Source organism: Ranitomeya imitator, chromosome 9 (assembly GCF_032444005.1).
Source record: "Ranitomeya imitator isolate aRanImi1 chromosome 9, aRanImi1.pri, whole genome shotgun sequence".
Taxonomy (NCBI): Eukaryota; Metazoa; Chordata; class Amphibia; order Anura; family Dendrobatidae; genus Ranitomeya; species Ranitomeya imitator.
Genome location: NC_091290.1, coordinates 17,163,141 through 17,188,960, shown reverse-complemented (window position 1 = coordinate 17,188,960; position 25,820 = coordinate 17,163,141). Strand labels below are relative to the sequence as shown.

At 40.8% G+C, this 25,820-nt stretch overlaps 1 protein-coding gene across 5 annotated transcripts in view; it reads left to right on the top strand.

Moving 5' to 3' along the window:
- The window catches only part of LRRC4C (leucine rich repeat containing 4C), a 988,240-nt gene that overhangs the window by 108,311 nt on the left and 854,109 nt on the right, over nt 1–25,820 (top strand). The window contains exon 2 of one of the 5 annotated variants that reach the window (XM_069740440.1): nt 6,406–6,446. The exons of the other annotated variants lie outside the window; for them this stretch is intronic. The gene's annotated coding sequence lies outside the window, so the exon portion shown is untranslated. The remainder of the gene's footprint in view (nt 1–6,405; nt 6,447–25,820) is intronic. 5 annotated transcript variants of the gene reach the window in all.

Below are 25,820 nucleotides of genomic sequence, written 5' to 3'. Positions count from 1 at the left end.
CATTATATGTGGGGGGCTGCCTTTTCCTTTGGGGAATTTCTCTGAGGCAAGGTAGGCTTATTTTTCTATCTTCAGGGCTATTTAGTTTCTCAGGCTGTGCCAAGTTGCATAGGGAGCGTTAGGCGCAATCCACGGCTACCTCTAGTGTGGTGTGTTAGGATTAGGGATTGCGGTCAGCAGAGTTTCCACGTCTCAGAGCTTGTCCTATGTTTTTGATAAATGTCAGGTCACCTTGTGTGCTCTGAACTTCAAGTCCATTGTGGTTCTGAATTACCTGTTCATAACAGTTACGGTATGATATTTATTATTTTCATTATGCATTTAGGTTGCAAAAATTACTAAATATATTTATTTAATTGTTTATTAATTTATGTCCAACCCAATAAAAAACATCTAACATGGTATTCAAAGTCATAGTCTGGAAAGTTATTTTAAATTTTTGGTTTATTTTTTTGTTTGAATTAAAGAAGTTGTCTACTACTTTTACCAACATTGATGGCCTATCCTTACGTCTGATTGGCTGGGGTCAACAGCCGTTATGGGTGTCGGCGGAAGTACTTACTTGCGAAGCTGGCCATCTTCTTGTAGTGGCTGCTGCAGAGTGCTACACATCCACCTCCTATTGATTTGATTAGGAGGCGGATGTGCAGTACGATGCCCCCACCACTACACGTAGACGGTCAGCTCCCCAAGTGACTTTTTCCAGCCTCCGCTATCGAAAACAGTTGATAGGCGGGAATGCCGGATGTCGGACCCTCGCCGATCGGAGATTGATGACCTTTCCTATGGCTTGGCCATCAATGTAAAAATAGTGGACAACCTCTTTAATTTTTTTCTTTTTCATTAAACAGACACTGATCATAGATTTTGTTCCCATTTAGAAGGACAAAGATAACAGGGGCGTTCTGTACGGGGAAACATCCGGACTATTCGATAAAAGTTGTGCAAATGAGCAGCAACAAGTCGAGGACTGTCCCTAAATAACTTTGCTGAAAATGAGCCGAAAAGCTTCTACTCTCATATAAAATGTTCTGGCGCCGGCGTGATTAATAATGAGCAGAGTCCGAAGGGTGTAAAGTGCAATAGATTTTTCCATTAAACATCAATATGGTGGAGTTGTTGTCGTCTTTGACTTATTGCCCCGCCTGAACCGGTCTATGGTTGTCCTCGAGATATCTCTATATTTACCTTGTTTATATAAGTTAAGGAATCCCAATGATTACATTCCATCAACAGGTTCCTAATTGCCCTTCTCTACCTTCTCGATTAGTAAAGCCCCTCCAATCATTCTGCCCAATATTCAGGGTTATTTGAAGGTGAAAGGAAGAACGCTAATCCGGTGGTGAGTGCATAGAGGGACCATCTGTGTTGCAATCAATTCGAGGCTGATATCCAAGTCTTTCGTTCATCTAGCTGCTGAACGAAATGCCAGGCTGAAGTAGCTCCTTTAGAAAATTGGCAAATCTATTTACTGAAGCCCGAGCCTCACTTCTAATGTCTGAAGCTCGTCAACAACTTACAGAGTGGAATATATGGAGACAGCCATCTCGGACCATAAGACTTTGGAGAGACTTCAGTCCCTGCTCAATATTTCCGAGAGTCTTTCATCTGTTGGGCTGATATCATTCACTGGTTTAATTAGAATTGAAGAATGTTTCTTGAGGAGCAAAGATATAAGGGATAAAATGACATCACCTTGGAGTTAGAGGAATCAAATAACGAGCAAAATGTTCACTTCGTTTCAAGAGCAGAATTTGCAAAGCTCTACTTGTGGTATTCTGTTGCATTTTTTTGCGCCAAATCTGTAAAAGGAGTTTTTTTTCTAATTTTTGATTAACATTTTTGCCACTTTTTGGTTCAAAAATCCCCACATTACAAATTAAAATGTTGAAAATATTACTGGGAATTTTTTTTTTGAGACACACAGAAAATCACTCCAGAAGGTGGATAGAGTACGTTTGTGCAAAACTTTTCTGAATTTTTTAAGCAGTAGCAATTGATGATCAACAGAAAATAATTTGAAAACCACAAACTCTGCCCAAAAATGCCGAACATAAAAAAAAGAAAGACATAAAATAAGTGCAAAAAAGGTGTGAAAAATGTATGAAAAACTATAAAAAAAAATTGACAGAAAAAAAAGGCAAAAATGCAGAAATAAGTTGGACCTAAAATGTTTGGGTTGTGTTTTTGTGGTTTAATAAGTTTATATTTTTTTATTTATTTCCCAAAATGAAGAAACCTTTTCCGATGACTTAGGCCTGGCAGCTGTCTAGGATCAAATGTGTCACTGTTTTTGGAAATTAAAAATTTGCTATTCTAAATTAGTTGCTGAATGCTCCTAATTTGTTACTTTTCAGCCTGTTCAGTCCCTTAGGGGCAGAGTAATCAATTAACTGTCATCAGAAGGCAGAGGTTACAATTAAAGGTAACACCTCTATCGTATAGTGAAGAATTGACCAATGACAGTCGGCGATGGGGACGACTGAGTTCTTCTTTGCCTTCCTGTATGGTGACATCTGAGCACATTCACTACACTCTACTGCAAAAGACATTTTCTATGTTTCTTTTATCTACTTTCTTTCCGTAAAGCAATTTTTTTGCAACCTTATAATACTGTAAAAAATAGATAATTGAGTACATTTCCTTTTGATGGAAGAGAGATTAGTGACTATCTGCAGTAAATGTTACCTGTGAACATAGACAACGTCCGTTGACTTTTATTCCACCTCTTTCTGGTCCTTGGAATGTCAAAGTCTAAAAAATATATATATTTTTTTTACTTAAACAGAAACCCTGCCTTTCGTAATGGCTGGTCATGTCTAAAGGAGGTCTAGAGGGTAATGAACCCCACTTGCTGGCTATAGGAGGAGGGTGCCAATGAGTGACTCCACAGAGGGTGACAGTAATGGTGGTGCTCACCTGAGATGGTTGTGAGTAGACACAACACCTATAAAAAGGTTTAGAATCCATGGCTGGAGAAAAAGTTCTTCCAGATAGCAATCCACTTTAGCGGAGAGATCCCGGTTCCTGGGCTGCGATTGCGAAAATGAAGAATCCTCAAATCTATAAAATGAAGATTTTTATTACACCAACGCATTTTGGAACTGGGCTGGTGTCTTTTTCAAGGAAAAGGTAACAGTCTGGGGCCAAAGCATGTTGGTGTAATAAAAGCCTTCATTTTATACCATCAAAGACTCTACATTTCCGCAAGCGCAGCCCAGGTATTCAACAGTCTTTGAAGAAACACAGTAGACCGCACCACCTCCTAATGACACAGCTGAGCTTTCACGCCTGTAGCAGAGATATAGCCGCCGGACCTCGGGTTCTTCTGCCAACAACATATGCTAGAAGCGCGAAACGGCCGTCGTCAGGCCAGCCGCACTCTCTATACCTGTACCCCCGGCCGTGAAGATTTTTATCCTGTAAGTAATAAAGATACCTGTCTTGGAAGGATCAGTGAGTGCTGCCTTTCTTTATCTTCGTAGCAACCCAGGTATTGCAATCTTTCCACTAAGGTGAATCACATCAAATATGGCATGTGACATGGACATAAAATAACCAACTCTTTGGGAATGTTCTGGAGACTCCTAGAAAGAAAAGGACAAATTTCCTACTCCTGCAGGAGTTGACAAATCTACATGACTTTGATAAAAAACATCCAAAGCCCCCACAAATTCTGCAAAGAAGTCGAGGACCGATGTATTAAAGTGATGAGAAATTGGGCAGGAATGAATATAGAGGGGCATGGCTATGGCTGAGAAATTTATCAAGCATGTTCTATGGCTCCTACATGCCAACCTACTAAAGTTATCAATTATGGATGTAGCATATTATTAGGATCAGCAAGGGTTCAACTATCTAGAGTCCTGCCAATCTAGACAAGACCTTACAGATTTGTCCGAATCCAGTTGTACTCCTAACCACCAGTTGTGCAAGGAACAGTCAAGTAAATACGTCCTAGACGCCGCAGAGTGACCAGTGCTCCTCTCTTCAGGTAGGAGGTTTGAAGACCGTTGTATGAATCCTCAAGATGTATCATCAACGGTCAACAAGTGATGACCTGTCGTAGTGACATGACGGAAATTCTAAAAGTGGTAAAACTCCCTTGAGATACAATTCCTTACCTTTTGGTGAAGGACCATCTAGCTATGAAGTCCTGCTGTGCAGCACAAGATGCTTCCTCTTCTTTGCCAGTCACTTACCGTAGCGGCTAAGACTCGATGTAATAGTAATCTTCACCGCATTTACAGAAAAGAGAAATCATGCCGCGAGATAAAGTACGCTCGGCAGCCTTCAATCAGGTTAATGCTCCTTCCTATGATATCATTAACTTTTCAAACAAATTGCTTTCCAGGCTGTTTCATAAAACTTAGTAAATGTGACCAAACTGGGTCTAATGGTGCCCCGGCCTGATGAAAAACACGCGGAGATAGATTTTATTTCCAAAGCCGTAGAACATTTTATTTCTTTATATTCCGAGCAGACATTGGAAGCATTTAAGTGAAATTATAATGGAGAGAGTTTCTGTGTTTCCAATCCATTCCGGGGGATAAGTCAAGCGATTTCCCAGACTAGAGTGGGCAGTTCTGTGACACTTGCGATACAAGGAAACATCGAGCCCGGACCGGCGTTTCACTTACCGCAAATAAATTATATTTTCATGGAGAGAATGAAGCTGCCGCCTGTCTGCCATGTTTTACTACTGATTGATTAACCCCTTCATGGACTTCACAAAGAACACTGTAAGGCTTTGGTGATGACCTGCTGGGAAACGTACAATAAATGGAGGCTTAGCTGTTATTTTGAGGCCTGTTAACTATCCATGTGGTTAACCTCTTCCGGACACGGCAAATGATTTCCTTTTCTTCTTCCAAGAATCATAACTTTTTTTTTATTTTTCTGTAGAAATAACCAAATGACCACGTGGGGGAATTTTTTTATTTTCCTGGGATGAGTTCTAATTTTAATTTACAATTTATAATGTTCTTAATTATGGGGGAAAAAAATGTAACGCTGTAAAAACCAAAAGATTTTTATCATTGTTGTTTTGTGCTTAGCTTTTACGGTGTTCATAAACTTGACATAGCAACATGATTCTCCAAGTCAGTAGGATCATGGTGATACTAAATTAAAATAATTATATATTAGTAATTTAACCGCTTGACGACCTTTGACTTTGATACGGGCTCCGAGGAAAGTGAATTAAATTCTAAATGAATTTGATTTATTTAGAATCGATTCTCTCATCGTTATATTACAATATGAAGCCATTGAAATATTTCCTGAAACACATTAGTGCATTTTAAATATTAAAAATATGGTTGATCATCAGCGGTCCTGGGGTTCGATGACACCATACAAAGAAATATTAATGGTCTACAATATCCGAGAGATAAGCCATCAATTTTTAGGTCTCAGTCAACTCATTTGCGGTGGAGACCTTCTAAAAGTTAATAGAACCCAAATACTTTTTTTGTGTTCCGTCTTCCTTCAACAATTAATCTTGAGAAAGTCTTTGGCTCTGTTGAAGTTCAGTAGACTTTTTACTTTTCGAAACCTTCAATATCTCCATTCCTTGACTGAATAATCAACATCGAAAGCCATCTGTTTCTCTGCACAAAGGTAACATAGACAGCCGGTAACATTTCGAAAGAATCACTGAACCGTGAAGAGTGACATTTGAGTATCAAAGTTAAGACTTTATTTTTATGTAACCTAATGGTTTTTATTAGTTTTGATCTACCCTTCGATACAGTGCTCATTGCTGAATATTTGACTACTGGAAGTGAGTTTTCTTTCTGTGATTATATTTTTAGACTTTTGGATTTAATATTTTCACATTTTTTTATTTTCATATATTTTTTTATCTTATAGTTACATTCATTGAACAATTTTATACATTTTCTCATATGTTCTTGAATGGAAATACCCCAAACTGCTGCACTTTTCCACTGGCCATGGAAGTAGCTCTTCATCCTTACTTTTGAAATTTTGCAATGTTTTGTATGTGACTCGACTAGATTCCTGCTGTTGTCTTCGGTCAAAAACGACCGACCTTGAACGTCGATATTCTTTCAAATATTCAAGATGCGGCTCTGAAACCCGTGGCCGACCGACCCATCCTCATTTAAGTCAATCAACCACAAGTTTCAGAACCGCATCTTGAACACCCCCCAAAAATACCAAAGTTCAAAATCGGTCTCCCCAGACCGAAGACAACAGCAGGGTTAAATGGGAAGCTAATGTCAGAAAATGACCTGTTGATTAAGTTAGATTTTTGTATTACGCATATTATTATATTTTACTAATATATATATAACAATATTAAAATGAAAAATGAGTAATCTTGCAATTTTCACAGTTGCCACTGGAGTTATTTTAGACTCACACTTCCTGTCTTTTCAGGAATAGTTTTCAGAAGACTCCTTATCACCAGAGGAATGATTGTAAGTACTGATAACACCTTTGTAGACAGCTGTTAACACAGGATCCAACAATCTCAATAGGCAATGTCACAGCTCACCTGCTCCCTCCCCCTTCACAATGTCCTTTGCACACACTCATTAGATGCTTTATCAGAAATGATATGGGCGGGTCTATTCATTGCATCTAATATTGATGTGCAATCCCTGAAAAAGGAAGTTAGAGTCTAAAAAAGGACAGTGGCCAGCGCCAAAATTACAACATTTCTAATATATATATATATATATATATATATATATGGTATATATAATGTATGTATATATATATATATATATATATATATATATCAATTTCCGATAATAAAGAGTTTTGTCAGATTTTTATCAGCATTTCATCCTAGTTTAGTCTAAGTTTCATTCGTTTTTCAAAAAAAAGAAAAGAAAAACCCTACCTTCTCCTCTCTATCAGTCCTTGAAAAATGGACAGCACTCGGATGGCATCCGAGTGCCGTCTGATTTTTTTCTCTGACCCATACACTTACATTTCATCTGACACTCAGATCAATATTGGATGAGTCTCCACGATTTCGCCGACACCACTTGCTCCGCAGCGAAAACCGTACATGTGAACGTCCTATTGGACTATCATAGGTACAAGTTCTATGTATGCAACCATTAACTTCCATCCCAGTGAAATCCAAAGGAAAACTGTGTGGATATAGTCATATGGTTCCATTATATTGAGGGTTATTGTAACAGTTTTGCAAAATTGAAGAACAAGTGTGATAAACCTTTATTTATGTCATGTGTGGCTTATTTTTACGATAGACGGGGGGAAAAATCTTATCTCAGCCCTAAGAGGCGTTTTAGATTTTTTTTTTAATTTTTCTGTTGGATGGATAGATGCCGACATAAGACTCTCATCTACCCGATATTTAAGGGATGATATGGAAGGAATATGCCATGACTAATAGGAATTAACTGTGAAATATAGGTCACTGAGTGATTGACAGAGTCATGTGATTTACATGAGAGCGGCGGCCATGGTAATTCATATGCGGACAATCCCAATCTGAATGATTTGTATCACTTGTCATTTGCGTTATATACAAGTCATTGTTTCGCCATCTATTAATTTTACATAATCGGGGCTGACACCTGGCTTTTTTTTTCCGCTTAAATAAAATGTATCACCGCCATAGGACTAGGCATTCTGTTTCCGTAGCGACTCCACTTAGGATCTTTGTTATTTCCACTAATAGAATTTTTGAAAATGATATTAAAAACGCCGTAATGGATTTATTTTTTTTTCAGTGTTCAGGTTCTTGGATTGGAATATTGATTTATGGCTTTGCATAACTGAACTGGACAGGTAGCTCTTTGGTTAGCGCTAGTGATGATGAACGAATCTGCCGAAAATCGAATTTGCTCAAATTTTGGCAAGGGAATTTGATTTGAATGAAATGTATTCAATGCAAATGAAATGTACATTTAATGCTCTGACATCTAACGTTGGTGCGTCCTCCACCATCTTTTCTTCTTGAGTCCGATCGTTGGCCATCGTCATCTTTTCTTTGACATCTTCCGGCACTCGGAATGTTCGGCACAGTATGCGCTGTCTATGCTATGACATTAGGATATTCAGTGATGCAAATCTTGAGGATATTTCTTTTAAACCCTTCACGGTACTTGTGAATCCGGCATAATGGCAGCCGGATGGCGAATCCAAATTTTTCTGTGAATTTTTGGCAAATTCGAAACACTTCAAATTTGTTCATCTCTAATTAACATCAGGGACATTATTATAGCGGTGGCAGTGATTGCAGCAGATTCCTGGTCTTGGAGCCTAGGGGGGTCATAATGGTCTCTTTGGCTGATATGAGAAGACCCGTGATGGATGGCGGCCCTGTCGGAGATTTTGCATAGGGAGCTGCAAGTTACATCATTGGTTAACGTTGCTGTTTTGCAGTTTTGGAGAGTGAATCCAAGTTAAGGTCATATATATTGTAAGATTTTTGGACTTTCTTCCCATGATTATCAAGGTTTGTTCCAGTTTCCTTCAACTTTCCAAAGACATATCGAGTGGAATGTCTAAGATCGGAAAATTAAACTGAGAGCGCCAGTGACATTGAGAACATGTATGGACGGTTGCAGATTCTACAACAGTATGATATGTTATGATGATATGTTGGCGCAATATGAGAAATGATGAATGAGTTTCGGATTGTTGCACTGGGACAATCACTTAACTTTTCAGATGAAGCAGCTGGATGTATCAGGTCCAAACTCCTTGTGAACTGCTGATATCACCAAGGAAAGTTGAGTTGCATGTTTATCCTGCAGAGGATGCAAAAGGGAAAATGTTCTAAACAATTCAAGTTAATGCATGATATAATTACAGTTGGTATGGAAAGTATCCAGACCCCTTTCAATTTTTCACTCTTTGTTTCATTGCAGTAAATTCAAAAAAGTTCATTTTTTTCTCATTAATGTACACTCTGCGCCCCATCTTGACTGAATAAAAAACAGAAATGTAGAAATTTTTGAAAATTCGTTAAAAAGGAAAAACTGAAATATCATATGGTCATAAGTATTCAGACCCTTTGGTCAGACACTCATATTTAAGTCACGTGCTGTCCATTTCCTTGTGATCCTCCTTGAGATGGTTCTACTCCTTCGTTGGAGTCCAGCTGTGTGTAATTAAACAGATAGGACTTGATTTGGAGCGGCGCACACCTGTCTATATAAGACCTCACAATGTCAGACCAAATGAGAATCAAGAAGTCAAAGGAACTGGCCAATGAGCTCAGAGACAGAATTGTGGCAAGGCACAGATCTGGCCAAGGTTATAACAGAGCACAGTGGCCTCCATAATCCTTAAATGGAAGAAGTTTGGGACCACCAGAGGTTTTCCTAGACCTGGCCGTCCAGCCAAACTGAGCAATCGTGGGAGAAGAGCCTTGGTGAGAGAGGTAAAGAAGAACCCCAAGATCATTGTGGCTGAGCTCCAAAGATGCAGTAGGGAGATGGGAGAAAGTTCCACAAAGTCATCTATCACTGCAGCCCTCCATCAGTCGGGCCTTTATGGCAGAGTGGCCCAACGGAAGCCTCTCCTCAGGGCAAGACATATGAAAGCCGCATAGAGTTTGCTAAAAAACACAAGGACTCCGAGACTATGAGAAAAAAGATTCTCTTGTCTGATGAGATGAAGAGAGACCTTTTGGTGATAATTCCAAGCGGTATATGTGGAGAAAACCAGGTACTGCCCATCACCTGCCCAATACAATCCCAACAGTGAAATATGGGGGTAGCAGCATCATGCAATGGGGGTGTTTTTCAGCTGCAGGGACAGGATGACTGGTTACCATTGAAGGAAATGCAGGGCCCCAGAGTCCTGGTCGCTGCAGTAATGTCGTTCTTCCACCAGGGGGAGCGATGTTACGTCTGATGGCATCAAAGGAGTTCACCCTGCCAGGTATCACAGCCACACACACACTTCACACGCCGGCCACCAGGGGGAGCAAAAGGTTCTATCTATTAGGCCGCTCCTCACATTTGTGTAAAACTGGGGGTTGGTTAGGAAGTGAGACAGAAGCTGACTAGAGGGAGAAGGAGATAGTGAGTCAGAGTTGGAGCCAGGAGGAGGAGAGGGAGAGAAGCAGACTGGGCTCGGCCCAGGGAATTCCTGTCAGGCAGACAGAGGAACAAGAAAGAACCTCAGCGGCTCAGTAGGAAGGACACGGAGCTGCACCTGCAACCCATGTGGTAGCCTCCTAAGAAAGGACAAGGAAGGAAGTGTGCTGTAGTGAGTGAGCACAGAAGTCATAGTAACAGTAGTGAAACAACAGCGGGAGACCATCTAGAAGCGGGCTGCCTCCATCTGAGCGCAGATCCGGTAGCCGGAACACCGAGTGAGTAATAGACTCTATGCTTTACTTATGAGACCGGCAGGGCAGTCGATTCCAAGTTGGCTGTCCGACCTAAACACCTAAGCAGACAAGGTGGCAACGCGGAGGAGGGGCGTCTCTAGGGTCCCTATGAAATATCCTCAGGCCACCACCGTCATACAGGTTATGTCCTATCCATCTGGGGGACAGAGAGAGAGAAGTAACAAGAGTGAGGACCTTATGGTAGCTAATGCAAGTAGGGACCTACTACGTTACTGTGCGCAAGGGGAAGGCTACTGATTTCCACCTGGATAAGGGGACTCTGGAATTGCCATCAGACCGGCCGGACTCTGCCTTCCCTGTCATCCGGCACCCTGGACTGTGGATGCTGAAGCCTTCAGTAAAGGTAAAGAGATTGCACCCAGTGTGTCCTCGTTATTCACCGCTTTTTGCACCATCCACCATCACCATCTACACCTCTGGGAAGCCCTTGGGATATACTTCACCTGTGTGAAGGTATATCATCTAGCTGCCATTCCATCAACCCAGCAGACCCCTAAGCAGCGTCGGTCAGCCTGACCAAATACCACAGGTGGCGTCACAAACACTACCATTATCTACGAACTCTGCCTTTTATTGGGCGCCCCTCATAGGGCCACGGTCCGGGTCGGGCCACCGTGACATCCTCGCTGAGGGAAATGAAGGACCCGGTACCGAGTACCCCATTGCCCTTACGTGGGGGCGATCCAGAAACATGAATACGGCCAAGTACAGAGATATCCTGGATGAAAACCTCTTCCAGAGTGCTCTGGACCTCAGACTTGGCCGAAGGTGCACCTTCCATCAAGACAAGGACCCTAAGCACACAGCTAAAATAACAAAGGAGCGGCTTCAGAACAGCTCTGTGACCATTCTTGACTGGCCCAACCAGAGCCCTGACCTAAACCCAACGGAGCATCTCTGGAGAGACTTGAAAATGGCGTCCAACGTTCACCATCCAACCTGACGGAACTGGAGAGGATCTGCAAGGAAGAATGGCCGAGGATCCCCAAATCCAGGGGTGAAAAACTTGTTGCATCATTCCCACGAAGACTCATGGCTGTACTAGCTCAAAAGGAGCTTCTACTCAATACTGAGCAAAGGGTGTGAATACTTATGACCATGTGAGATTTCAGTTTTTCTTTTTTATCAAGTTTGCAAAAATGTCTTAATTTCCGTTTTTTTTCTAGTCAAGATGGGGTGCGGAGTGTACATTAATGAGAAAAAATTAACTTTTTTGAATTTACCAAATGGCTGCAATGAAACAAAGAGTGAAAAATTGAAAGGGGTCTGAAGACTTTCCATACGCACTGTATATATATATATATATCAGCAATGAACAGACTCAGAAATTATCTTTTCTTTTGAAACATCTAGTGAATGTGTGCAAAGATCATTGTGAAGAGAGAGGGAGGAAGTAAGCTGTGATGTCACCGATTGTGAATGGTGGATCCTGTGTTATCTACTGTATATAGAAGTGTTATCAGTCATTGTACAGGAGGAGGAGGTGAGCTGTGACATCAACTATTGTGAATGGTGGATCCTGTGTTATCTACTGTATATAGAGGTGATATCAGTCATTGTACAGGAGGAGGAGGTGAGCTGTGACATCACCTATTGTGAATGGTGGATCCTGTGTTATCTCCTGTATATAGAGGTGTTATCAGTCATAGTACAGGAGGAGGAGGTGAGCTGTGACATCAACTATTGTGAATGATGGATCCTGTGTTATCTACTGTATATAGAGGAGTTATCAGTCATTGTACAGAAGGAGGTGAGCTGTGACATCACCTATTGTGAATGACGGATCCTGTGTTATCTACTGTATATAGAGGTGCTATCAGTCATTGTACAGGAGGAGGAGGAGGTGAGCTGTGACACCACCAATTGTGAATGATGGATCCTGTGTTATCTATTGTATATAGAGGTGTTATCAGTCATTGTACAGGAGGAGGAGGTGAGCAGTGACACCACCTATTGTGAATGGTGGATCCTGTGTTATCTACTGTATATAGAGGAGTTATCAGTCATTGTACAGGAGGAGGAGGTGAGCTGTGACATCACCTATTGTGAATGATGGATCCTGTGTTATCTATTGTATATAGAGGTGTTATCAGTCATTGTACAGGAGGAGGAGGTGAGCTGTGACATCACCTATCGTGAATGGTGGAACCTGTGTTATCTACTGTATTTAGAGGTGTTATCAGTCATTGTACAGGAGGAGGAGGTGAGCTGTGATATCACCTATTGTGAATGGTGGATCCTGTGTTATCTACTGTATATAGAGGTAGTCATTGTACAGGAGGGGGAGGTGAGCTGTGACATCACCTATTGTGAATGGTGGATCCTGTGTTATCTACTGTATATAGAGGTGTTATCAGTCATCGTACAGGAGGAGGAGGTGAGCTGTGACATCACCTATTGTGAATGGTGTATCCTGTGTTATCTACTCTGTATAGAGGTGTTATCAGTCATTGTACAGGAGGAGGTGAGCTGTGACTACGCGTATTGTTATTGATGGATTCTGTGTTATCAGCTGTCTTTAGAGGTGTTATCAGTCATTGCAATCATAACTATTATGATAAGAAAACTGCTGAAAACTTTTACCGAAAGGACAGAAAGTATGAGTGTTAGGCTATGTGCACACGTCTGGAATTGCCACATAAATTTGCACTACAATTCTGCAACTGTGCCACGGGTAAAACGCATGCGGAATTGGAATGCATTTTCCCTCTAAGCACTAGCGTTTTGTAAGCGTAATTAGTTTGCAGAATGCTAGCGTTTTCAAAGTGATCTGTAGCATCGTTTGGAAACATAGTGTTTGACAAGTGTGACCAACTTTTTACTATTGATGCTGCCTATTCAGCATCAATAGTTAAAAGATCTAATATTAAAAATAAAAAAAAAAATAAAAAATCGTGACACTCTCACCTTTCGGCGGACCCTGCAGCCTTGCCGCTCCTCGCGATGATCCTGTTCCCCGGATGACGTAGCATCATGCGAGACTGCTACGTCATCACAGGTCATTGCCGCAAAGCATCACTGGGAACGGGAGCATTGCGAGGAGCGGGAAGGCTGCCGGGGCCGCCTCAAGGTGAGAGTATCACAATTTTTTATTTCAATTCTTTTTTTACAGACATATGGTTCCCAGGGCCTGGAGGAGAGTCTCCTCCACCCTGGGTACCAACCGCACATGATCTGCTTACTTACCGCACGGTGGACATAGCCACATGCAGAAAGTAAGCTGATCAATGCATTTCTATGTCTGCGGAATCCCCGCGATTCTGCACAAAGAATGAACATGCTGCGTTTTCTTCTGGAATCCGATTCCTCCTCGGAAATCAAGTTTCCGCCTACGTGTACAGTCCCAAAGGCAGACGGACACAAAACACATGCAGACAGCGTAGTAGAGTATCCACAGGCAATAACCACACATAAGTGACACTAGTGCACCGGCGTGTTCCCCTGAGAGCCTTTTCTACACTAGACTCAGGTCCATATGGATAGGACCTTGCCCGTGGACCAATCCGGAGCTGCCACATCACCAGAGCAGGTGACGCCCTGCACCAATAGGAAGATGCCACATCATGGACATGCTCAGTAAGGTGATTTCTGGACTCCAGAGCGTCAGGTCGCCGCTGCTTATCGCTGGTTGCTGTAGACTTGGCCGGCAGTAACCAAACGAACACTGTGAGCCGGAGCAAGACGCTGGCACCGACGTCTATGGTGAGCAGCACCCAAACCTGAATAGTAGACCGCAGAGGCAGATTAGGCTTTGGATCTACCCAGTGCAGGGGGAGAATCCCAATGCCTAACAATGAGTCGGAAAAATACCCAGTGGCCAATGCGAAAGCTGCAAAATGACAAATTTTACTTTTTTCGAAAAAAATGCTCCTACATTCACCCTTTAAAACGCATGATAATTCTGTCCAAATTCCACCCCTTACTTCGTTTTTTTCTGGAGAAACAAGACATATTGGAGCGCCCTGTATGTGGTCTCTTTCTAGCTGTATCCCCTTGATGTAAACATTACGGATATCGCCTTTTCTTACATAGATGCCCATCGTAAATCCCACTCTCCTTGCAGGACACACTTGGCTCTCCTACAAATACCTATGGTGCATCCTGCAGTATTATATTAGCAATCGAGGCTTTAAATAGAAGGTAAAGGAGCCATCGCTGCGAGCTTAACCATTTCATAACCAGGAGGAATTAGCAGGAGGCAATGTAATAGCAGATTTGAATGTAAAGAAAGCTGAGGACTTATCTATGCAGACAGCGTTCATTTCCATGCCAATATTAACAATGGCTTTTATTGGACTGTTTGCTCAGTTACTCAAGGAGAAAATGATGAAGTCTCCATGGTGACAAAAGCATCTCTCCGTACCAAGTATCGTATGTGAGTCTCAAGAACTGAAAACATGGCTTAGAGCCTCAATCTATCTGCTTTGGAGAAGGGTTGCAATTCTCAAAAAAATCATAGATTCAGACTACTCATGTTAGGTATGGGAATTTCTGCAAAAATTGGAGTGAATCCTAACAGAATTAGGTAAAAATTCTGAATATGTCACCTAAGAATCCAGTAGGAGTATCGAAAAAAAATAATAATAAGGATTTGACATATTATTATATAACGTGAAAACGGTAATATTGTGCAACATGAGCTACAAATTACTGGGTTACATCTAATTCTACAGCTAACTCCGTAAAGTGGATCTGTTAAGTAGTGATATAAGTGGCGTGGCTGTATGCGTCTTAATAAAACAATAAAAATGACACCTGTTTGGAAGTAATCCGATGTTCCAGGGCTGAGAAATAACGTTTTAATGTCATATGTAAATTAGATCGGAACTGCATGGGCGGGTCGGTAGAATCGTAGCGAATCAACACACCTCTAATACAATTTCACGTTAGTTTCTTACCTTGATTTCTCAACTCTAGGACATCAGATTTCTACAAAAAGAGATATAATTTCTATTGTTGTACTAGAACCTTTACAATTGATAATATTAGTTTCAGTAGTAATATTTTCCCTTTAAATGAAGTATCAGCTCCAATCTGAGGAATGTAATATATCGGCAAAATCAATGTATTTGTTAATTGCTAAAAAAAAAAAGTGTTGAGGAAAATATTTGGAAAAAGAAGGTTAAGGCGACACAAGGTATAAGAGTAAAGGCAGAATCATGACTAAAAAAACCCCTAAAAAATAAACAGAAAAATACACAGGATATAGAGGAAATTAATTGATATAATCAGAGCAGTTCACGGCAGCTATCAGATTATCTAATGCTGCATTTGAAATATTCTGCTGGGTTGTCTTAATTTGACAACTTCCTACATCTCATTGATGGGAAGGTCTGCGTGGCACCCTAACAAAAAGCTGTTCTTTCTCTCTGAAGGTTTTGCTTGGCTATGTACTATATCTTCACCCATTAATTTCAGTTGTTTGAATCACTGAGAGATTGAATTACAGCTGCCCATTAAAGTCTATGGAGAAAGGGAGAGTGAGCAACCTGGGGAGGCACAGAAACAGACACACACAGATCATGCTGCAGCTCTCTAGTAAGTGTTTTATCACACCTGAGTGTTGGATTCGGATATACACTGCTCAGTACTTCTTTATAATCTCTTCCATGCTACTGCTGCTTGTGAACGTGTGCTACATAGAGAAAGGATTCTGTGTATGGGGGACAGGGACATCATAGAAGTGAGTTTCCGCCTACCAGCTCCGAGACAACTGGATATTTTAACTAGAGCTGAAAAACTGGGTGCAACTCATATAAAAGCCAGAAATAGTATTATTCTTCATGTAGATAATGTCGTGTTGCCAAAGGGCAGTACCACCGGCAACTACCAGAGGACGACCACAACTCACCTCCAGAGGAGTAGAGGTGCCGCGATGGGCGCCACCACGAGATGGCGGGAGAGAAGTCAAACTAACCGGGTCGTTAACAGCCGAGAGCGCGGTGCAAGAAACAGGAGACGGAAAGCGGAGTCAGGGTACTAGCCAGAGAGTCAAAGCCGGACTGGGAACACGGTATCCAAAATGAGAGATGGGAGGCGGAGTCAGATTATGAGCCAGGAAGTCAAAGGCCGGTCAGAGAACGTAGTATCAAAAACAGGAAAACAGGAGGCAGGGTTTAAAGTTCAAGCCGAGTCATAAACTATAGGGAAATCACCGAACAAGCGCTAAGTCAGGGAAAGGGAATGGGTCAGACACCAAAGCAGGAAGTCAGAGGCAGAAGGATCACTAGGTAACGACGGGTTAGCTGCTCAAGCCGAGGACCAGAACTATCGCTGACAAAGTCTGCCAGCAACAGCACCAATAAATAGCCACCCAAAAATCAAAGAGAGGCTGGAAAGGTTAACCCCGCCATGACCTGACCGGAGAAGGGAAGGCAGAAAGTAAACCCCGGTCTGGATCATGACACATACACAGGACATCTGATTCTGAAAAACTCACCTGAAATGACTTGAAAACGCTTAAATTTAAATTATACAATGTATCAAATTATTTATTATTATTTGTCTTTATTTATTGATTAAGAATAAATTGGAACCTATTTGTCTGTTGAGTAAACATTGATTACTTAAGGGCTTTCTGCAGCTCTTGACATTTCCAGCTGAAGTTCTTGTGCAGATTTTTACATTTCATCATTGAGCGAATTTAACAATTTCACAACCTATTTTTTTCTACATGTTACAAACAGACCTTTCGCAACAACCTTCTACAAAATTGCATTTTCGACCTTGCGAAATGATTGACAGGTTATCGTGTCTGATAAGATGTTCAGTCCCCGAGATGACTAATTTTACTTAATAAACTGTAGCTAAAGGGTCTAGGAGGGCTAATACTTGTTTACTGCCGCTATTAGGATTCACGTCTCTTCTCCATTCCGCGAGGTGCCAAGTAGCCAATGGCTGCTCGTGAGTCAGTATGGATTACACAGTACCACATTATGTACACTGTCAAGGAAAGGCCTCTAGGGGACGGCATTTTGGCCAGCTGAATAATTCAAAACATGTTTCTGTAATGTTGTGAGATTTGCACCTTTCCTTAGGGTGAGCAGAAGCAATGTGTTAAGATCAGAAAGCCATGATTAATACAATTACGTTTTACTCTGTTACATGCCCTATGAAGCCTGGAATTAGTCCAAGGTCTCTGGAGGCTTTTTTTTTTTTGCTGGCTAAAAGCAACCCCAGGTCTCTAGAGGAAGATTAGAGAGATGTGTTTAATCTAACAGTACCATGCTACACTTCTCGCTCTTGCGTGTCCGCATTCTTCCTTTCATTAGGAGTCGCCCCCGATGGCATTGCCAAGGGAAAAAAAAAATGAAACGAATGGAGTCATCTTCCAAGATGGTACATAAAGGCTGGCTTTCAACTCAGTAGGGATTTCTGTGACCTAAAGGGAACCTTGAAAAGATATGTTGCGGGGAAGTTGAGTGTCAGTTAAGTTGCGTAGGCGGAATTAATTTTATGCATGGCTCCAATCTACGATAACAGACTGCTAACTTACTTTTATCATACTTTAGTAAAATGTAAAATCATGGCCCATAAAAGTAATTCATATAATTAGGAATCAATGGTAGCACTTTCCAAATTAAACTCATTTGCAAAATCTCATAAGCGATATTTTAGGATGTCACATGCAGTTCTTTCATCAGATAGATGCCATGTACAGCCTAAAAGATGACACGTACAGCCGGATAGATGACACATACAGCCAGATAGATGGCACGTACAACTGTAGAGATGATACTTACAGCCATATAGATGACATGTACAACTGTAGAGATGATACTTACAGCCATATAGATGACATGTACAACTGTAGAGATGATACTTACAGCCGGATAGATGACATGTACAACTGTAGAGATGATACTTACAGCCGGATAGATGACATGTACAACTGTAGAGATGATACTTACAGCCAGATAGATGACATGTACAACTGTAGAGATGATACTTACAGCCGGATAGATGACATGTACAACTGTAGAGATGATACTTACAGCCGGATAGATGACATGTACAACTGTAGAGATGATACTTACAGCCGGATAGATGACACGTACAACTGTAGAGATGATACTTACAGCCAGATAGATGACACGTACAACTGTAGAGATGATACTTACAGCCAGATAGATGACACGTACAACTGTAGAGATGATACTTACAGCCGGATAGATGACATGTACAACTGTAGAGATGATACTTACAGCCATATAGATGACATGTACAACTGTAGAGATGATACTTACAGCCGGATAGATGACATGTACAACTGTAGAGATGATACTTACAGCCGGATAGATGACATGTACAACTGTAGAGATGATACTTACAGCCAGATAGATGACATGTACAACTGTAGAGATGATACTTACAGCCGGATAGATGACATGTACAACTGTAGAGATGATACTTACAGCCAGATAGATGACACGTACAACTGTAGAGATGATACTTACAGCCAGATAGATGACACGTACAACTGTAGAGATGATACTTACAGCCAGATAGATGACACGTACAACTGTAGAGATGATACTTACAGCCGGATAGATGACATGTACAACTGTAGAGATGATACTTACAGCCGGATAGATGACATGTACAACTGTAGAGATGATACTTACAGCCGGATAGATGACATGTACAACTGTAGAGATGATACTTACAGCCATATAGATGGCATGTACAACTGTAGAGATGATACTTACAGCCGGATAGATGACATGTACAACTGTAGAGATGATACTTACAGCCGGATAGATGACATGTACAACTGTAGAGATGATACTTACAGCCGGATAGATGACATGTACAACTGTAGAGATGATACTTACAGCCAGATAGATGACATGTACAACTGTAGAGATGATACTTACAGCCGGATAGATGACATGTACAACTGTAGAGATGATACTTACAGCCGGATAGATGACATGTACAACTGTAGAGATGATACTTACAGCCGGATAGATGACACGTACAACTGTAGAGATGATACTTACAGCCAGATAGATGACATGTACAACTGTAGAGATGATACTTACAGCCAGATAGATGACATGTACAACTGTAGAGATGATACTTACAGCCAGATAGATGACATGTACAACTGTAGAGATGATACTTACAGCCATATAGATGACATGTACAACTGTAGAGATGATACTTACAGCCAGATAGATGACATGTACAACTGTAGAGATGATACTTACAGCCAGATAGATGACATGTACAACTGTAGAGATGATACTTACAGCCATATAGATGACATGTACAACTGTAGAGATGATACTTACAGCCGGATAGATGACACGTACAACTGTAGAGATGATACTTACAGCCAGATAGATGACATGTACAACTGTAGAGATGATACTTGCAGCAAGATAGATGACATGTACAACTGTAGAGATGATACTTACAGCCGGATAGATGACACGTACAACTGTAGAGATGATACTTACAGCCAGATAGATGACATGTACAACTGTAGAGATGATACTTACAGCCAGATAGATGGCACGTACAACTGTAGAGATGATACTTACAGGCATATAGATGACACGTACAACTGTAGAGATGATACTTACAGCCAGATAGATGACATGTACAACTGTAGAGATGATACTTACAGCCAGATAGATGACATGTACAACTGTAGAGATGATACTTGCAGCAAGATAGATGACATGTACAACTGTAGAGATGATACTTACAGCCATATAGATGGCATGTACAACTGTAGAGATGATACTTACAGCCAGATAGATGACATGTACAACTGTAGAGATGATACTTACAGCCGGATAGATGACATGTACAACTGTAGAGATGATACTTACAGCCATATAGATGACATGTACAACTGTAGAGATGATACTTACAGCCGGATAGATGACATGTACAACTGTAGAGATGATACTTACAGCCATATAGATGACATGTACAACTGTAGAGATGATACTTACAGCCAGATAGATGACATGTACAACTGTAGAGATGATACTTACAGCCGGATAGATGACATGTACAACTGTAGAGATGATACTTACAGCCAGATAGATGACATGTACAACTGTAGAGATGATACTTACAGCCATATAGATGACACGTACAACTGTAGAGATGATACTTACAGCCGGATAGATGACATGTACAACTGTAGAGATGATACTTACAGCCAGATAGATGACACGTACAACTGTAGAGATGATACTTACAGCCAGATAGATGACATGTACAACTGTAGAGATGATACTTACAGCCAGATAGATGACATGTACAACTGTAGAGATGATACTTACAGCCGGATAGATGACATGTACAACTGTAGAGATGATACTTACAGCCATATAGATGACATGTACAACTGTAGAGATGATACTTACAGCCGGATAGATGACATGTACAACTGTAGAGATGATACTTACAGCCATATAGATGACATGTACAACTGTAGAGATGATACTTACAGCCATATAGATGACATGTACAACTGTAGAGATGATACTTACAGCAAGATAGATGACATGTACAACTGTAGAGATGATACTTACAGCCATATAGATGACATGTACAACTGTAGAGATGATACTTACAGCCAGATAGATGACACGTACAACTGTAGAGATGATACTTACAGCCGGATAGATGACATGTACAACTATAGAGATGATACTTACAGCCGGATAGATGACACGTACAACTGTAGAGATGATACTTACAGCCATATAGATGACATGTACAACTGTAGAGATGATACTTACAGCCAGATAGATGACATGTACAACTGTAGAGATGATACTTACAGCCATATAGATGACATGTACAACTGTAGAGATGATACTTACAGCCAGATAGATGACATGTACAACTGTAGAGATGATACTTACAGCCGGATAGATGACATGTACAACTATAGAGATGATACTTACAGCCGGATAGATGACACGTACAACTGTAGAGATGATACTTACAGCCATATAGATGACATGTACAACTGTAGAGATGATACTTACAGCAAGATAGATGACATGTACAACTGTAGAGATGATACTTACAGCCAGATAGATGACATGTACAACTGTAGAGATGATACTTACAGCCGGATAGATGACATGTACAACTGTAGAGATGATACTTACAGCCATATAGATGACATGTACAACTGTAGAGATGATACTTACAGCAAGATAGATGACATGTACAACTGTAGAGATGATACTTACAGCCATATAGATGACATGTACAACTGTAGAGATGATACTTACAGCCAGATAGATGACACGTACAACTGTAGAGATGATACTTACAGCCATATAGATGACACGTACAACTGTAGAGATGATACTTACAGCCATATAGATGGCAAGTACAACTGTAGAGATGATACTTACAGCCATATAGATGGCATGTACAACTGTAGAGATGATACTTACAGCCGGATAGATGACATGTACAACTGTAGAGATGATACTTACAGCCGGATAGATGACACGTACAACTGTAGAGATGATACTTACAGCCAGATAGATGACATGTACAACTGTAGAGATGATACTTACAGCCATATAGATGGCATGTACAACTGTAGAGATGATACTTACAGCCATATAGATGGCATGTACAACTGTAGAGATGATACTTACAGCCATATAGATGGCATTTACAACTGTAGAGATGATACTTACAGCCAGATAGATGACACGTACAACTGTAGAGATGATACTTACAGCCAGATAGATGACATGTACAACTGTAGAGATGATACTTACAGCCAGATAGATGACATGTACAACTGTAGAGATGATACTTACAGCCATATAGATGACATGTACAACTGTAGAGATGATACTTACAGCCAGATAGATGACATGTACAACTGTAGAGATGATACTTACAGCCAGATAGATGACATGTACAACTGTAGAGATGATACTTACAGCCAGATAGATGACATGTACAACTGTAGAGATGATACTTACAGCCAGATAGATGACATGTACAACTGTAGAGATGATACTTACAGCCGGATAGATGACATGTACAACTGTAGAGATGATACTTACAGCCGGATAGATGACATGTACAACTGTAGAGATGATACTTACAGCCAGATAGATGACATGTACAACTGTAGAGATGATACTTACAGCCGGACAGATGACATGTACAACTGTAGAGATGATAGTTTGCTTAACTATTGATAGAAGAATCCTGTACCTCAAGCAATCAGCTGTAATCAGTGATGACATCTAGCTTCTAGAGTTCAAATCCTCTGTAGCGCCACCGCAGGAGACATGAAGAATTACAAGCTTCTGAATGAATTCAATGTGTCAATGTATTTCAAAGACATGTCAGGTGCTCCAGAGACAGAGATGTTATTTTGCTGGTGCTTTCTACCAAAGTTAATAATTCAGGCTTCTGAAGAAGATTTCCCTCTTCCATGATGATATATTTGTAGATGGGTTTTTGAAACTAGACAATAACCTGTAAAAACCTGTTTAGTACAAAAAATGAGAAAAGAGCAAATTGAGTTGAAGCAAACTGAATTTATCACACATTTTTTAAAAAAAAATTGTGATTCTCCCCCATCGGATCCTTTGCCCAGTTCCTCGAACACCATGTGTGCAACATCTTCTTGTCAGCGCCAGTTGACGCCTGCCATGATGACTGGACAGCATGTGATTACATCAAGCCTTTACTTTGTGCTTGAAGCCCTGGTCTTAAGCCAAACATTGGCGGCGCTGAAGAGAACATCACACACACATCCCAGAGTCAACTGTTTGAAGGACAGGTGGGCGTCTAGGTATTTTTTCCTGCACCCTACATTTCTTACGCTCTGGGTTCTGGAGAGCCATCAGGACACAATAAGGAATAATTACTTTACATCCAATAACTTCAATCCAAATCAAATTTTCTTGGCAAATTTGAGCAAACTACAGTATCATCAAATTTCTGCAGATTCGCTCATCCCTAACAGAAACCTTTGAGTTGCACCAAAATGTCTCAGTAGCTTTATTTATTACTATCTGTTAGATAACAGGTTCAGGAAACGGTTCTAGCCAAAGCCAAAATATTTTGGTGGGGGTTATGATCAATGCGTTGTAAGTGGAAGCAGCAGCAAAACTGAATTTCAAAATTTAATTTTCTTGATTCTGACTTTTAAGTCTTCGAAGACTTTTCCGCTGTCTATCCTGGCCAGAAATCTGGGAGACCACCAGGTGAACATCTACATCAAGACCTACCATGTAAAATTCACCTAAGATTTTGCAAGCTCAGTTGAGCTTTTGATTACCTTGATAAAACTTTGAGGTCTCCATATTATTAAATTCGATTTTCAACCTTTCCGAATGACACAGGTATGACGTTAGAGAGTCTGATCTTCTGAGATCCGACAGGGGGTTTATTTTTATCCCAAGCTGAGCCTCAATTAATCAAAATGATATTTTTACCATAGATCTGGCATGTGTGGTTCCCATCGGGGTCTGTCAGACACAATATTTTTCCCTAGTGGTAACGAACGCTAAGCTGCCTCGTGGTTTTGTGTACCGATCTCCCAACATGCTATCTGTTTGCCCTCATTTGTGTCACTATTAAAGTGGATATAGCTGTGAGCTCTGCGGTGTGAGATGAGCCATGTAGGAATTTGTAAAGGGAATAGTAATACTTTGCGCTCCCATGAGACTAGACAAGTTCAACACAAGGGTTACGATGCCATGCATGAGCACTGCTCTGATCCTGCAAGACTGAAAACTGCAGTCTTGGCTCGAAGCCAGTGGAGGGTAGTGACGCCTAGGGTCAGCTAGGAAGCAAGGAGAGCGGCGATGGCAATCTCTACACGAGAGCTTGGAATCAAGGATTTTGGTGGAACATAATGCGGCTAATTTTAGTTTCAGGCTTAGCTTAGTGATTGCATTATAATATCTTTTGGTTAAGCTGCAATTTGATCTATGTATGAAGGTCTTTTTCCTTCGCATTCTCAGCATTGTATGATGCGAAATAGAGGTTGACGTTAATAGAGATGAATGGGGAGCAGGTGGATTTCTGCACAAAATGATCAGCGCAACACCCATTCAATAATTCACAAATATTCTTAGGATACCGGCCTCCCCTTTAAAAGGAGATTTTTTTCCTGGGTCTTTTATTTAATGGTTATTTTTGTATTTAAACGTTCGTATTGATTTTTTGTTTTCATTTATGATATTTCTATTTCTATTTTGAATATTTAATATTTTATAATAACATTCATGTTTACATTTACTTTATGATTTTTTTCATTTTATCTTATCATTTATTGTTACTACTTTTGTTGCGACTTTTTTTTTATTTTATTCTTTATTATATTTGTATTAATTTTATGTAATCAAATAAATATTAAATATACATAATAATTAATAATAATATATACATATCATATATTAATTAATTTATATTAAATATATAAAATATTTATTTGGATACGTAAAATGAATGAAAATATCTTTAAAATAATAGAATAATAAATTAAATTAAATAAATAATAAAGCGCAATCGCAACCCGGGGTCCACCGTGCAGAGATGGAAAACTGCTGCTAGTGAATAATGACAGACTACATGGCGAGCAATTACCCGTACACACTGGGTTGAACGCCACTCAGTGTGAACAGCACATGAACTGAACTCGCACACAGAAATGAAACAGATGCTCTACAACTGAGCTGTGTCACTCGCACACAGAAACGAAAGAGGTGCTCTGCAACTGAGCTGTGTCACTCGCACACAGAAACGAAAGAGGTGCTCTGCAACTGAGCTATGTCACTCACACACAGAATCGGAACAGAAGCTCTGCAACTGAGCTGTGTCACTTGCACACAGAAACGGAACAGATGCTTTGTATAATACTAGGGTTGTGCTTGCAACGGAACTCTACTGTGCTAACTGCACACATGTAGGAACCAGATGCTAGGCCAACGGCTAACTGCCCCACTGATGCTAGCTGCCTGCCTACATGTACAGTCCCAAGCTAGACAGACACACAACACATGCAGACAGAGAAGTAGAGTATCCACTGGCAAAAACAATACATAAATGATACTAACACACCGGCATGCACCTCTGAGAGCCTTTTATACACTAGACTCATGTCCAGTCAGACAGGACCTTGCCTGTGAACCAATCCGGAGATGCCATCACCAGAGCAGGGGACGTCTGTCCATCAATGAGAAGATGCCACCTCACGGACATGCTCAGTCAGGTGATTTCTGGACTTAGACTCCAGAGTGGCAGGTTGCTACTGTATAACAGTGGTTACAAAGGCCTTGGCTGAAGAGCCAGCAGTAACCAACCATATACCATGAGCCTGAGCAAGATGCTGGGACCGGCGTCTATGCTGAGCAGCACCTGCCGTGTCCGAACCCGAATGGGAGACAGGCAAGGCTTGGGATCTACCCTGTGCAGCGGGAGAATC